Genomic DNA, 11845 nt, shown 5'->3' on the forward strand with positions numbered 1-11845 from the left:
ATAATAGAAAAACCAGAACTGAATGTCACAATACCCCAGAAGGAAGGTGCTGGTACAGACCACAGCAGTGAAATAATGGTAGCAATTTTTCTGTCCTAGTCCTTGATCATCCCAGTGGAACTCAGTCCATACCTGGAAGTGTTTTGAAATGTATCAGGGAAGGAACCTGCTTTTGCCAAAATGCTGAAAGAATTGAAGGTCCACATTGTTAAGCACTATTATCATTCCTTATTCACTTTATTGACAGTGTTTGCATGATTGTGGCTCTCCATGAGAAAAAAAAAATGCTGTCAGGGTCTGAACTGGAGATGTTACACCCTTCACTCCACTACCATTTCAGAGGAGAAAAAAAAATCTTTCTAAATACAGATGAACTAATTTAATGTTGACTGTGAGCTAAATAATGGTCGTTGTAGTCCTGTAGGTGGTTCTGCTGCTGGAAGTTAAAAACAAACTTACTTTTAAAAACAGAAGCCTGAAAAACATATGTGTATAATTTCTAGGCTCTACAGCAAGGAATTACACAAATTGCTAATCAGGCACCAAAATGAATACACCGTTGATACAGTTGAAATGTTTTCTTTGCTCTCCTTTTGTGCCATAATATTTTTCTAGTCCCTGCACTCAAAGCAGATACATCACATTTTGATGTAGTTAGGCTCTTTTCAAGGTGTGAAATTGGTAAGTACCAACACCAAAGGGAAAAAATTCTTTTAATACTGCGCTGTGCCACTTGAAGGAGTATTACCCTCTGGCTTTGAGCCAGCAAACTCCAGTGAGAACTGTTTTATAGCACATGACTATAATAAAAGATATTTAAACATGGCCTAACAATGGATTAAACTAGTAAGACATAGTTTGTGTTAGATCCCAAGGATGAATATCAAAAATAGAGGCAATAGTTTTGAAACAACAGCCAGCAGTGAAAAGTTTACTTCTAATCCAAACCAGACAGTCCCCAAAATAATTTGTGGTTTATTTAATTCTTACCGTTCATCTTGTGTTCTTTTGAGCAAGCTAAAGTGAGACACCCGCGTAAAAACCCCAGCTGGTTTGCATTTGGATTCTGGATCTCTAGCGAGCTGAAAAACTGTAATCTGCATCTGCAAGGGTGGGGAGGGGCTTTTGTAAACAGGAAAAATAAGGATTTGCTGCAGGGGGAAGGGGCAGCTTGTGAGAAGGTGTGTTTTGGGAGAAGAGAGAAAAACCAGCCTCGTTAATATATTATAATAAATTACTGTTTTGTCATTATCTGGTTCTATTTGCACAAACATCAATTGCATGTGAGCCCTGAAAAAGAATGTTTCATTGCCTTTAATACGCGCTGCAGTGTGCACCCATACAAAATCATTACTGTAACAAAACCAGCTGTGTGTAATAGAAAGCAAATGATTTACAATGTTACTATAAGAAACTACTTTATTTCATATTATCATAAAAAGAACAGCACTGAAAATTTGCATGACAAACACAAGAATCCAGGAAATTCCAAATCTAATTCATTTTTAGGTTTTAATAGGTATTAACTTACGGAGGTGAATTGTTAAGCACATTTCTTGAACAATATTTCCAGAGAGTTTAGCTGCAATATTGGAACTCATATTTAGTGAAATGTGAACCAGCCCAGTAGACGAAGAAAAGGCATAAGCCTTGAATTCACTGCTGGAGTTAAAAAAAGCATATTTATTTTTATCACCACGCTGTGGCTGAAGGTTTGGGTCTGTCAAGGATCTCTCAAGTCAGTGGGTCTTCACTCCTCTGAACAAAGTCTGCTGCATTAGATGCTGTTTTAAAATTTCAGTTCTGTCACCAACCTGCACGGTCACTGTTTTCAACTGTTGTGAAATTTTAACAAATAAACATGAGCAGTTTCAAACCCATACTCTGCCTGGTCGTTGGAGTAGTTGGGACACTCTACTGATTTAGCAGATTAGGAAGGATCAGATCCCAACTCTGTCTCACACAAGTCATGAACCAAGGTTCTGCTGTGTCGTGGAAGGTAAGTCTATTGTATTCAACTATCCAAGGAGATAACAGCTGTTACCAAAAAGGTGGCAGGCACGTAAAACAAAAACTGAAGTCTTGAACAAATGGAGCTTTATAAGACCCAGGCAGAACTCAAACAAATGTTCAATGAAAGTCACTTTTATGGCTTTACTTTGGTTTATCGCAAGGCAGTAATAAATGTGTCTCATTAAAAGCCAGTAAAAGAACACCACCTATTGCTGTAACTGCAGATATAGCAGATCTGGAATAGTTACCTAAAGACCCTCATTTCCTAGCATTTAATGCTTCCCTGTCCATATAAACTAGCCTTCTATGGATTTAAAGACTGTTGGATGCTAAAAGCAGCAGCTGTTCCTGGGAAAACGACACTTTCAAAGCCCTGTTTCTTTCTCAAGGTGAAGTTAGAGGAAGGTTGAATGAACATGGAACTCTCCCTGGCGAAAAAAAAAATTGCCAGAGGAGAACATGCCAACAGCCAAACAAGCAATCCCCCCAGCCTGGCTGCAGTGTTAGTGTTTGGCCTCAGCTTTATTGCTCAGCGGGTCAAATTCATCCCTGGTGAAACTGCAGTTCCCATGGGGAAGCTGCAAGAACACTCTGAAACCTCCTGGCACCTGTCAAGAAATGGGGATGTGAAAGTGGGGGGAGGAACTGGCATGTAGAAGCTGGGATTAAGGGTGGGAGCCACCACATAAAAGGTTATTCTTGTTCGAGTTGTTAGAACTTTTTTATTGCGCAGAATTTACATACATGCTTATTAAGTGGTTTAAAAAAGAAGCCTGACAGATATTAAACAGCATGCCACACTCTTTATGCTGCTGCCATACAGATGTGTCCAAAGCATAAACAGACTTACAGTCAGCATTTGATTGCTCTATGGGAGAGTATCTCTGCAGTAAATTTCTCCAAACTTTTCAGGACAATTAACTTGAGAATTGGAAACTTTTTTTTTTCCCTCCCAGATTTGATCCTTTGCTTGATCTCTCGCTGCTTTCCAATTATGCAGGAAAAATATATAGTAAGGTTTTAATACCCTAGATTGAATTTCCTAAACCTAAGCTAGCAGCAGAATTACTGGGCCAGGGATTCTGGCACAAGAAGTACAGCTGTGTGTGAGCTGGTGGGAAAACTACTGGAATATCATGACTAGTCTTGGTGTTCACACTTCAAAGAAGCCATGGAAAATTGAAAATAGATCAGAAAAGAATGATTTCAAGATCTGGAGTATCTGCCTTTTAGGGATAGATGTTTGCAACCTAATCTGTTTACTTTATCAAAAGAAAGCTTAAGAGACTTGATCGATATATTAATATATCTACATGTGGAGAAGATTTGTAATGGCTCTGCATTTAGCATAGAAAAATTAATCAAGACAGAGAAGCTGGAAATGGTCAAGTTCTGATTATAGATAAAGTAGATACAATTATTAACAGTGTGGTTAATTAGTCATCAGGAAAACTTCTACAAAAGGATTGTGGGTTCCTCACCCCAGAAGCTTTTCAGTGCAGACTGGATGGCTCTTGGACACAAGGAGAGCTGTGAACTGGGCTGGGGGCAGGTTTCCCAGGCAAGGCATCCCAGCCAGGGCAAATCTGTTAATCATGGTGATCCCTATGGCCATGGATGTGCTGGGGCAGGTCTTATTCAGCTGAGCTAACTGGCAAAATCCACAGGGGTACATGAACCACAGCAAGACCTACCTGAGGAGTCCTTCACAGCCACACTGATGTCTGGGAAGCTCTGCCACCTGCACTTGGCTTGGTGAACAGCTCCCTCTTTCCTGATACCCTCCATGTCCATGCTTTCCTGCAGGAAATACAGAAATGGAGCCAGGTAATCTGCTTTGTCCAATTCCACTAGTGCCACGCACAAACCAACTGCTCCAATCTTTCTTCTAACTCTTCACCTCTTTTTTTTTCTCATGGACACTTAAAATTTCAGACTTGCTACTGGATAGAAAAGTCTGAAATAATGTCTTTTTTGGGAACATATACTGGATACTTTAATGTTGAAGTGAATCTCCGTTTCTGTAATTTCTGTAATTCCAGTGATGACCCCAAGAAGTCATGTCTTGGCTGGGGTGATATTTAAGTCAGTACCTCCAATTGCCTGTGAGTTTTGCTGAGTAAAGGTTATTTGCACAGTAATGTTACTCTTGGGCCTGTTCAGTCAGCACTCTCCAGGCATTACCATGCTGCTCAAACTCAGCAATGGTGCAATTACCAGTTTCTGTGACATCCTGATATTGTCACTAGCAATGGAAGTAGCCAGGTAGTGGCAGGACACTGCACAAAAGACCCTTAGATAAATAAATAGCAAGAATATCCAATTGCCAAAGTGAAGCATTCAATCCCACAGCCTTTTCTATCACTGGAAATGAAGGTGGACATGCTGTTACAGTAATGGGGGAGAGAAAAAATGAGACTGAGCAGCAGCAAAGAAACAAAGGAGAAGCTGAAGGAAAACAAAATATGGAGATGATTTAAAATCACTTGTGAGACCTGTGCCTGCTAATGCATTTTTTCAAATGATTATGACTTACAGAAAATACATTCAGACATCTTCTTCTCATTAGAAGTACTGAGTTGAAAAAGATATAACCAGAATCCCAGTGTGTTCCTCTAACATGAGCTTTTGAACCACAGCTACGAAGCTGCATCCAACATTGATATGCCTTAATATCAGATGTTGCTGGATGATGAGACATCTGTGTTCTGACATGGGCAATCCCATCTACCCCAACATCAGCAAGAGTGTTTCTAGAGAACAATTGCTGATGTGTTAGCATGGTTTCTATCTTTCTATTGAGGCTGGTATGCTCCATCTTTGAGTTCTTGATTTCCTAGCAGACGGGAGTTTCAAAAGAGCTGCTGTAGAGAGATTTTACTGCTATTTACTGCTTTTTCACAGTTAGATAGACAATGCTGTCAGACATCAATGGAAAAAGCAGGAGGGACATTGGTTTAAGCCATGAAGCTACAGTGAAAACCCTAAGGTAGGGACAAATCACTTTTTTTAAAACCAGGTCGATTTAAAGTGGTGGGTGAAGAAGCTCAGAGGGTGATGTCTGTATTACAACACTGTCAGGGCTGACTTTTTTAGTAAGGCTTAACCAGAAAGAGCTCCAGCTGCAAAGTTTTAGAAGCAAAGACAAAGGAGCAGGAAAAACAAAGCCAAAAGAGGTTGTGACACCAGGTAACTGTTCTCATTTTCATTTACTCAGACTCCAAACCCACCTAAATCTGACCTCAAAAGAGGTTGTGACACCAGGTAACTGTTCTCATTTTTATTTATTCAGACTCCAAAACCACTTGAATCTGACCTCAAAAGAGGTTGTGACACCAGGTAACTGTTCTCATTTTCATTTACTCAGACTCCAAAACCACCTAAATCTGACCTCCTCGCTTTGCTTCCACGTGCATATACAATTCCTGAGCACAATTCTAAAGCGACAGTGGACAAAGTGACAGAAGAGCCTCAGTAGATTACCAGTGTAGGGGAAAGGCCTTCAGAGCTGCAAATAATAGTCAGAGACTAAATTCTGCTCTCTGTCACACTGGAGAAAATTCAAAGTAATTACCCCACTGACTGCAGTGGAGTGATCCTAGATTTATATTACTGTAAATGACAGCAAAAATTGGACCCAGTATAGAGATAATTTATCTAAGGCCCTAAGTATAGTTAGCTGCACAATTCAATCTGTAAATAATGCCTCTAATGCACATATGGCTAATTTACATCCAGAGTATGAGAACATATCCAGCGCTGATTTCCAGGATGCTTGAAGCACTAGGCAGTGCCAAAATAAATCTGCAGTATTCCCATAGCCCTCACAATCCTTCCAAACTTATGGTGTTGGGAAGAAGATGCACTACAGATATTTTGGAAAAGTGAAATTCTATCTGCTACATTACTAGTTATTGGATAATTCTTACCAAAAGGCCATAGAAGGCTGTCAAGCAGCACTCTGTGTCTACTTACTCTGCAAGATCTCTCCTCTTAAGTTGTTTTTATCTAATTTGTCTCTTACTGGGAGCAGAATTCTAGGAGCAGCTTGAGTTTTCTAAGAATAAACCACACTTCAAAGAAAGGAGGGTTTTAACTAACATTGGAGAAGAGTGCTTGGAGTACATACATTTAACACACATAAAACTTAACTACAGTGATTTAATTTACATTCCTTCACTAATCACATATTTATCTTAAGACCTTGATGAAGCCAAATTCAAATTTATATTGCTAGGAGGCAAACATGATATAAAAATCCAAATTATTCAGCAACTTGGCAGGAGAAAAAAATTCTGCCAAAACACCAAATATTGTTCTGGGGCTTTATATCAGCTTTGCAAAGCGGGGTGAAGGCTTAGAAAATCCATGTCTTGGTTTATCAGGGCTTGAAAGGAGACATGTTAATTCTAAGTGCAACAAACACATCAATCCTTCTTCCTTCGTTCATTAAATATTTTATTTTATGTTATTTAATTGGTTGGTTGGGGTTTTTCTCTGTATCATCAGGGAAGAAGAGTTCTCCTGTTACAGACAGGCAGGAGGTGTTGAGACCCTGCAGTGAACTGCAGATTAATCACGGCTGGCTCAGGGCTGCAGGTGGGTTCCATTAGACCCTTCAACAGCACAAGAGACACAGGGTAGTCCTCTGGTAGAAGAAAAATCCCTGGGAATAAAGTCTGGGGGCAGCTCTGCCTGGGAGAAAGTCTTGGGAACGAGCAGGAAGTTTAAGTGTGTTGTTTTAGTTAAGAAGACCAAACTTCAGTGAGGACTTTTGGCTCATTTCAAGGCATACACTGTGCTTTAGGGTGGGTAGGTATTTTACCCACTTGCTGCTAACTTATTACATAAACCAGTGATATAAATATAACAATCTTTTTAAAGATAATTCCTTTTTGTCTGTCTTCATAGGCAGCCTACTGATGTTGAATGTGTAGGTCCTGTAAAGCCCTTTGAGGTCCCAGAGAGGGAGAACCAGCAGAGAAGTTCAGAACTTCCACTGAGAGAACTTCTTTTAGGACATAATTTTCTGGTATTTGCTGAGATTCTCCTTAAGAGAGTTGATAACTTTGAAGAATTTGTAAGGTAATGGTCTCTGAGACCCTTGGAGACCCCATAAAGAATAAATGACCTAGAGAATATATTCAGGAGTTACTTAAACCCAGGGAAAAACACCTCTGAAGAAGCCTTATACTGAGACACAGATAAAAATCTCTATTTTTTCCCCTCCTGGTTCATTAGGAAACCAGAAAGAAGGTCATAATTTTGAAAATGTTTGTTTCTATTATTAATGTTTCTTAGGTTCTGTCAAGCACAAAAAAAATATTATTCTCTGCAGAGATGACAAAATTATCCTCAACTCTCCCTCTATTACTCATGTCCATTTCCAATGCATAGAAGTTATTTGTGACCTTCAAGCACTGGACATGTACTGAAAACAAGAAGAGAATGTGCATATTTAAGCCTAAAAATAGATGTCATATAGCTAATTTCCATTTCAATGTAACTCTTCAGTTTGAGCCCCAAATTTGTGTTTCTGTGATTTTTGAACTTTTTGGTACTTCTCTATGGGTCAGCCTGGAGGTTTCCATGAAGTTTGAGGAGAGCAAATGTGAATTTAGCCCTTGGAGGTCAGCTTTGGAAGAGTTTGGTGTGGCTGGTGCTGTCCCTGGGGAGGTGTTGCTGAAGACAGTGTGGATCCTACAGGTGTAGGGCAGGGTGATGGCCCTTCAGTGTGCCTGAGGCAGGTTAGAAGTGCTCAAGGGCTTTGACAGAAGAGCACAGTGGTTTGCCTGCTTGCAGTTTGTGCAGAAGATGCTGAGAACTAGGTGTTTTCATGTTTTTAGAAGGCTCAATTGAAATCTAACCCAGACAGCTGACTAACATCTTGAGACACAGGCAGTTTGGGTCAAATCTGGATGACTGGCAAGTTTAATTATAGCATTTGATGACTGTTTTACAGCGTTTAAGCCTCTTTGAACCTCACAATGGATGAGAGCGTTGAAAGGCTGTGAAACACATTCAGCTAAAAATGAACAAAAAAGATGATGCTTCCAACACTCTCAGTGGTACCTGGCGTTTATTTGAAGTCTGATATTGCACAGAGTACTCCCGGATCTTTGACTCCAGCTTTCCGGTTGAAAAGGACTGGATTTCTATTAGAACAATGGATAATTCTGTGGGGTTTTTTTCCTGATTTCAAGCCCCCACTCTGATCTTCAAAGATGTATTTCCTTTGCTGTTTCTTGTATGACCCTGTTCACTGCAGTAATGCAAGACAGACAGGTGAAGAGTGAGGCAGGAGAGACAAAAATTGCCTGCTAAGCAGAGGGTAGGATGATCCCAGAGCTGGCTAGAGAGAACAGTGGGACACCAGAAATGATGCTGGCAGGACCTGAGAGCTCAGGACCACTGTGGGGTGCGTAGGACTTTGAAAAGCTATCAGAGAAAATTCAGCCCTACTGATGAGGCCAAAGGTCTGCTCCCTCTGAGGAGATGTTCCCAAGAGTGAATGTGAAAGGTAAAAGAAAGCCCCCAGAGCAGGACAGTGGCCTAACTCACCCAGCCTCAGAAAACCTTGAACATTTTGGGATGCAAAACTTGGCCTCATAACACAAATTTAATGACTATCAATCCAGCTTTTTACATCCAAATGCTTCCAATGTTTCTCCAACCAAGAGAGCAGACAAAAACAGTAGCTTGGGAAAAACCTCCTAATTCACAGTGGTGGGTTTGAGCCCAGCTATTTGATTTCTGCAGTCAATTAATGCTGGTGAATTCCTGAAGAAATCACTAATTGAAAAAATAACGACAGCTGAGATAAAGCAAGCTAACAGGCAACAATGTGCAGTCTCAAAAATTTCATAGTCTTTCTGGAAAACCTGCAGCCTGGACAGTTGCAACAGCCAGTGAAAGTCAGTGAGCGAGGCAGAAAGCAGAAGTTTGTCACATGTCTAGACAAAACCAGCCTGTTCCTCACAACGATGTAATGTTCAAAGCAAACACATTGCCCGAGGTCTGCCAACAAAGAATTAGTCAGCAAATAATTTCAAAGAGAAGATAGCATTTTCATTAAAAAAAACCCAAAATGTTTCCTACTTCATAAATAGAAACCAGGGAGAAATTAAATCACCAAACTATCTGCTACAATTTACCACTGGAAGAACAACTGCTCTGATCCTCTTTAGCAAGTGCACAGCTGGAAATGAGAAGCAGAACGTGGAATCAAAATATTTTCTTGCATTTTCTTTCACAAGGGCAGGCAGAGCATCACAGCCTATCAGATATACTGTGGGTTCAGGAGGGAGAACTGAGAGCTTATTACAAATTGAAGCTGAAATTGAAAAAAATCCACCATAATTCTTGGAATTCCCTCTTTAAAAAACAATGTTGATCTCCTGGGCCAGAATTGACTGGAAGAACATGTAATAGAGACAGACAGCACACGTGAGGTTTAAGGCTTCGTATCAAACATACACCATAGACACACCACAGATATTCACTGTTCTGCAATAAACAATCCCTTTTCAAACTCACTCCCATCATTACCTACAAGTAGATGTAGTGCTGGAGTAGCCACCAGGAGCATAGGACAGCTATTGCAAATCAGAAATGCAGAAACAGTTTTCCTAGGCTGGAGACTCCAGCTTGGATGGCTTTCTCTTCCCCAGCAAGAATTCTGGGCTTGCTTTTCTGCCCTGGCTTTCTCCAGCTACACCAGTAGTGGCAGAACAAAGAAAAGGGACAAGGCAGAGAACAGTACAGGAGCTACCAACCACCCACAGGGAGAAATCCTTTTTACCACAATGCAGCATTCGAGGGAGCTACATATGAGTGCAAACTCCAAATGTAATGTTTTGAGCTCAAAATCTTCTAGAAGAAACCAAGGACTAGAAAATTGGTGACAGGACATCCCCAGAACGAGTGGACTTGGACATGATACAGCAATAAGAGTGAGTTTAAAAGATTATTGTTACAGAACAACAGTGGATATCTGTGTTATAATGAAGGAATGGTGCAGTCTTGTAACAAAAATGTTGCAGAGAAAATAAAATGGATTTTCTAATGTGATATTCCCTAAATCATGGACAGTGATGAGCAAAACCTCCAGTGCATGCAGGCACTGAGCAGTGGTGGTGGCTCAGTGAATGGGAGTCTGAGTCATTTCTGGATTAATGCTCTAACACAGTGCCAGGGGACACTGTGTTGCTGGAGATATCATTATTTCTCTGAGATATGTGTCATTTATATTGCATGTTTTATTCCAGAAGATGACAATTACTCTATTCCAAAGAGGACAAAACCAAAAGGCCAGCTTACAGCTCGACTCTGGAGGGGTATAAGAGGGAATAAAATACATCTGGTGCACCTTTGAGCAGAATTTTTTATGAAGCACAGTGGTGGAGGAGCTGAGAGGGCATTTCCCCAATGCCTGCTCCACCACCTGAGCAGGGAGGAGAGACATGAGAAAGGCTCCACATTCCTCTTCTCACATGGCAGAATGCACATAAGGAGTAGAGAACTATTAATCTGTTTATTTTTGAAAGCAGAAAAGGAAGATTGGGTATTGTATTGATATATTGTCTGCAGAGGTGCAAAAGTTCTCCCACCTTCCCCTCTTCAGCTGCCTGCATATGTTTTGCAGTCAGCTCCTGTTTAGGAAGAAGACAATCCTAAGAAATTAGAGAACACTAGTAAAGCACAAATCCTGCCTGTTATAAAATCTCATAAAATTTTCCTAAGACACAGCATGCAAGACATGATGTTTGACTTAAATTTCTGATTAAAGAAATACATTCTGCCTACCTAAAACTCATTTCTTGTTTTGATTTGATGAGTGCATCATGCTCAGTTTCTATTTAGTGCAATGAAGAATGTTGTATTAAAACAGAACTTGTATGTGGTAAAATTCATTTAAGAAATATTCTGATGTACTTGTGTCTCTCTGGTTTCCAACAAGAACCCCGTGGCTTTCCCCCGTAGCCTAAGTTTCCTGCAGAGCACTGTCACCATAATCCCTTCTGGCTCTTCCACCCTGAAACGCTGCTACTCTTTTCCCAAGCTCAGCAGCTCACCCTGGAAGCTTCGCAGTGAAACGTTCGGGAAAGATACCCGAGGATGTGGGAGAGTGGCAGATGCAGAGTAGGGGAAGGGATTTTCAGGTGAGGAGGATGGTGATTTATCCCAGAGAACTGATGTCCTGCCTTAATTGGCCATTAGCATCACAAACCAAGGCAGATAACCATAGCATTTACAACTCTTTCAGAAATCACTACCCCAGATAATCCATTTACATGTTTTTTGTCTAAATACGATCCCAAGACATGTTCTGAAGTTACTATTTCCAACTGGACCATCTATTTTCCAATCTCAACAAAAATCAGATACAACATGGAAAAAAATTGCCAGCACTGTCTTAGGTGTCCCAGCATGCACAGCTGTCATTGCCAGCCAAAATCCAAGGGCCAATGAAGCAGTTACTGAAATTGTGCACGGAGGAGGGACCCAGGCTGATGACTGTGTGTTGACTGGTGATCCCCTGCCTTTTCTGACCCTGCACAATAACTCGCTCAGTATTAAGAATCGTGGGCAGCATCATACTTTACTTTCTCTAATGGCCTTCAGCTTTAACTTTTTAATTTCCTGTAGGTCTCAGCAGCACAAGGTGGTCTCCCAAGCTTTTTGTTGCTCACAAACCTGTGAGCTGTGGACTGGGGACTCATGAGCGAGGGGTGGCAGATGAAGTATTATCTGACTTGGCTGCTGGTTTCCCTGCTTGTTATGGTTTGCAGGGGTGGGATACACAGCCTTGCAACCCTAATGCTCTCCTTTT

Source organism: Neopelma chrysocephalum, unplaced genomic scaffold (assembly GCF_003984885.1).
Source record: "Neopelma chrysocephalum unplaced genomic scaffold, ASM398488v2 Primary Assembly neopelma1_347, whole genome shotgun sequence".
In the NCBI taxonomy this organism is placed as follows: Eukaryota; Metazoa; Chordata; class Aves; order Passeriformes; family Pipridae; genus Neopelma; species Neopelma chrysocephalum.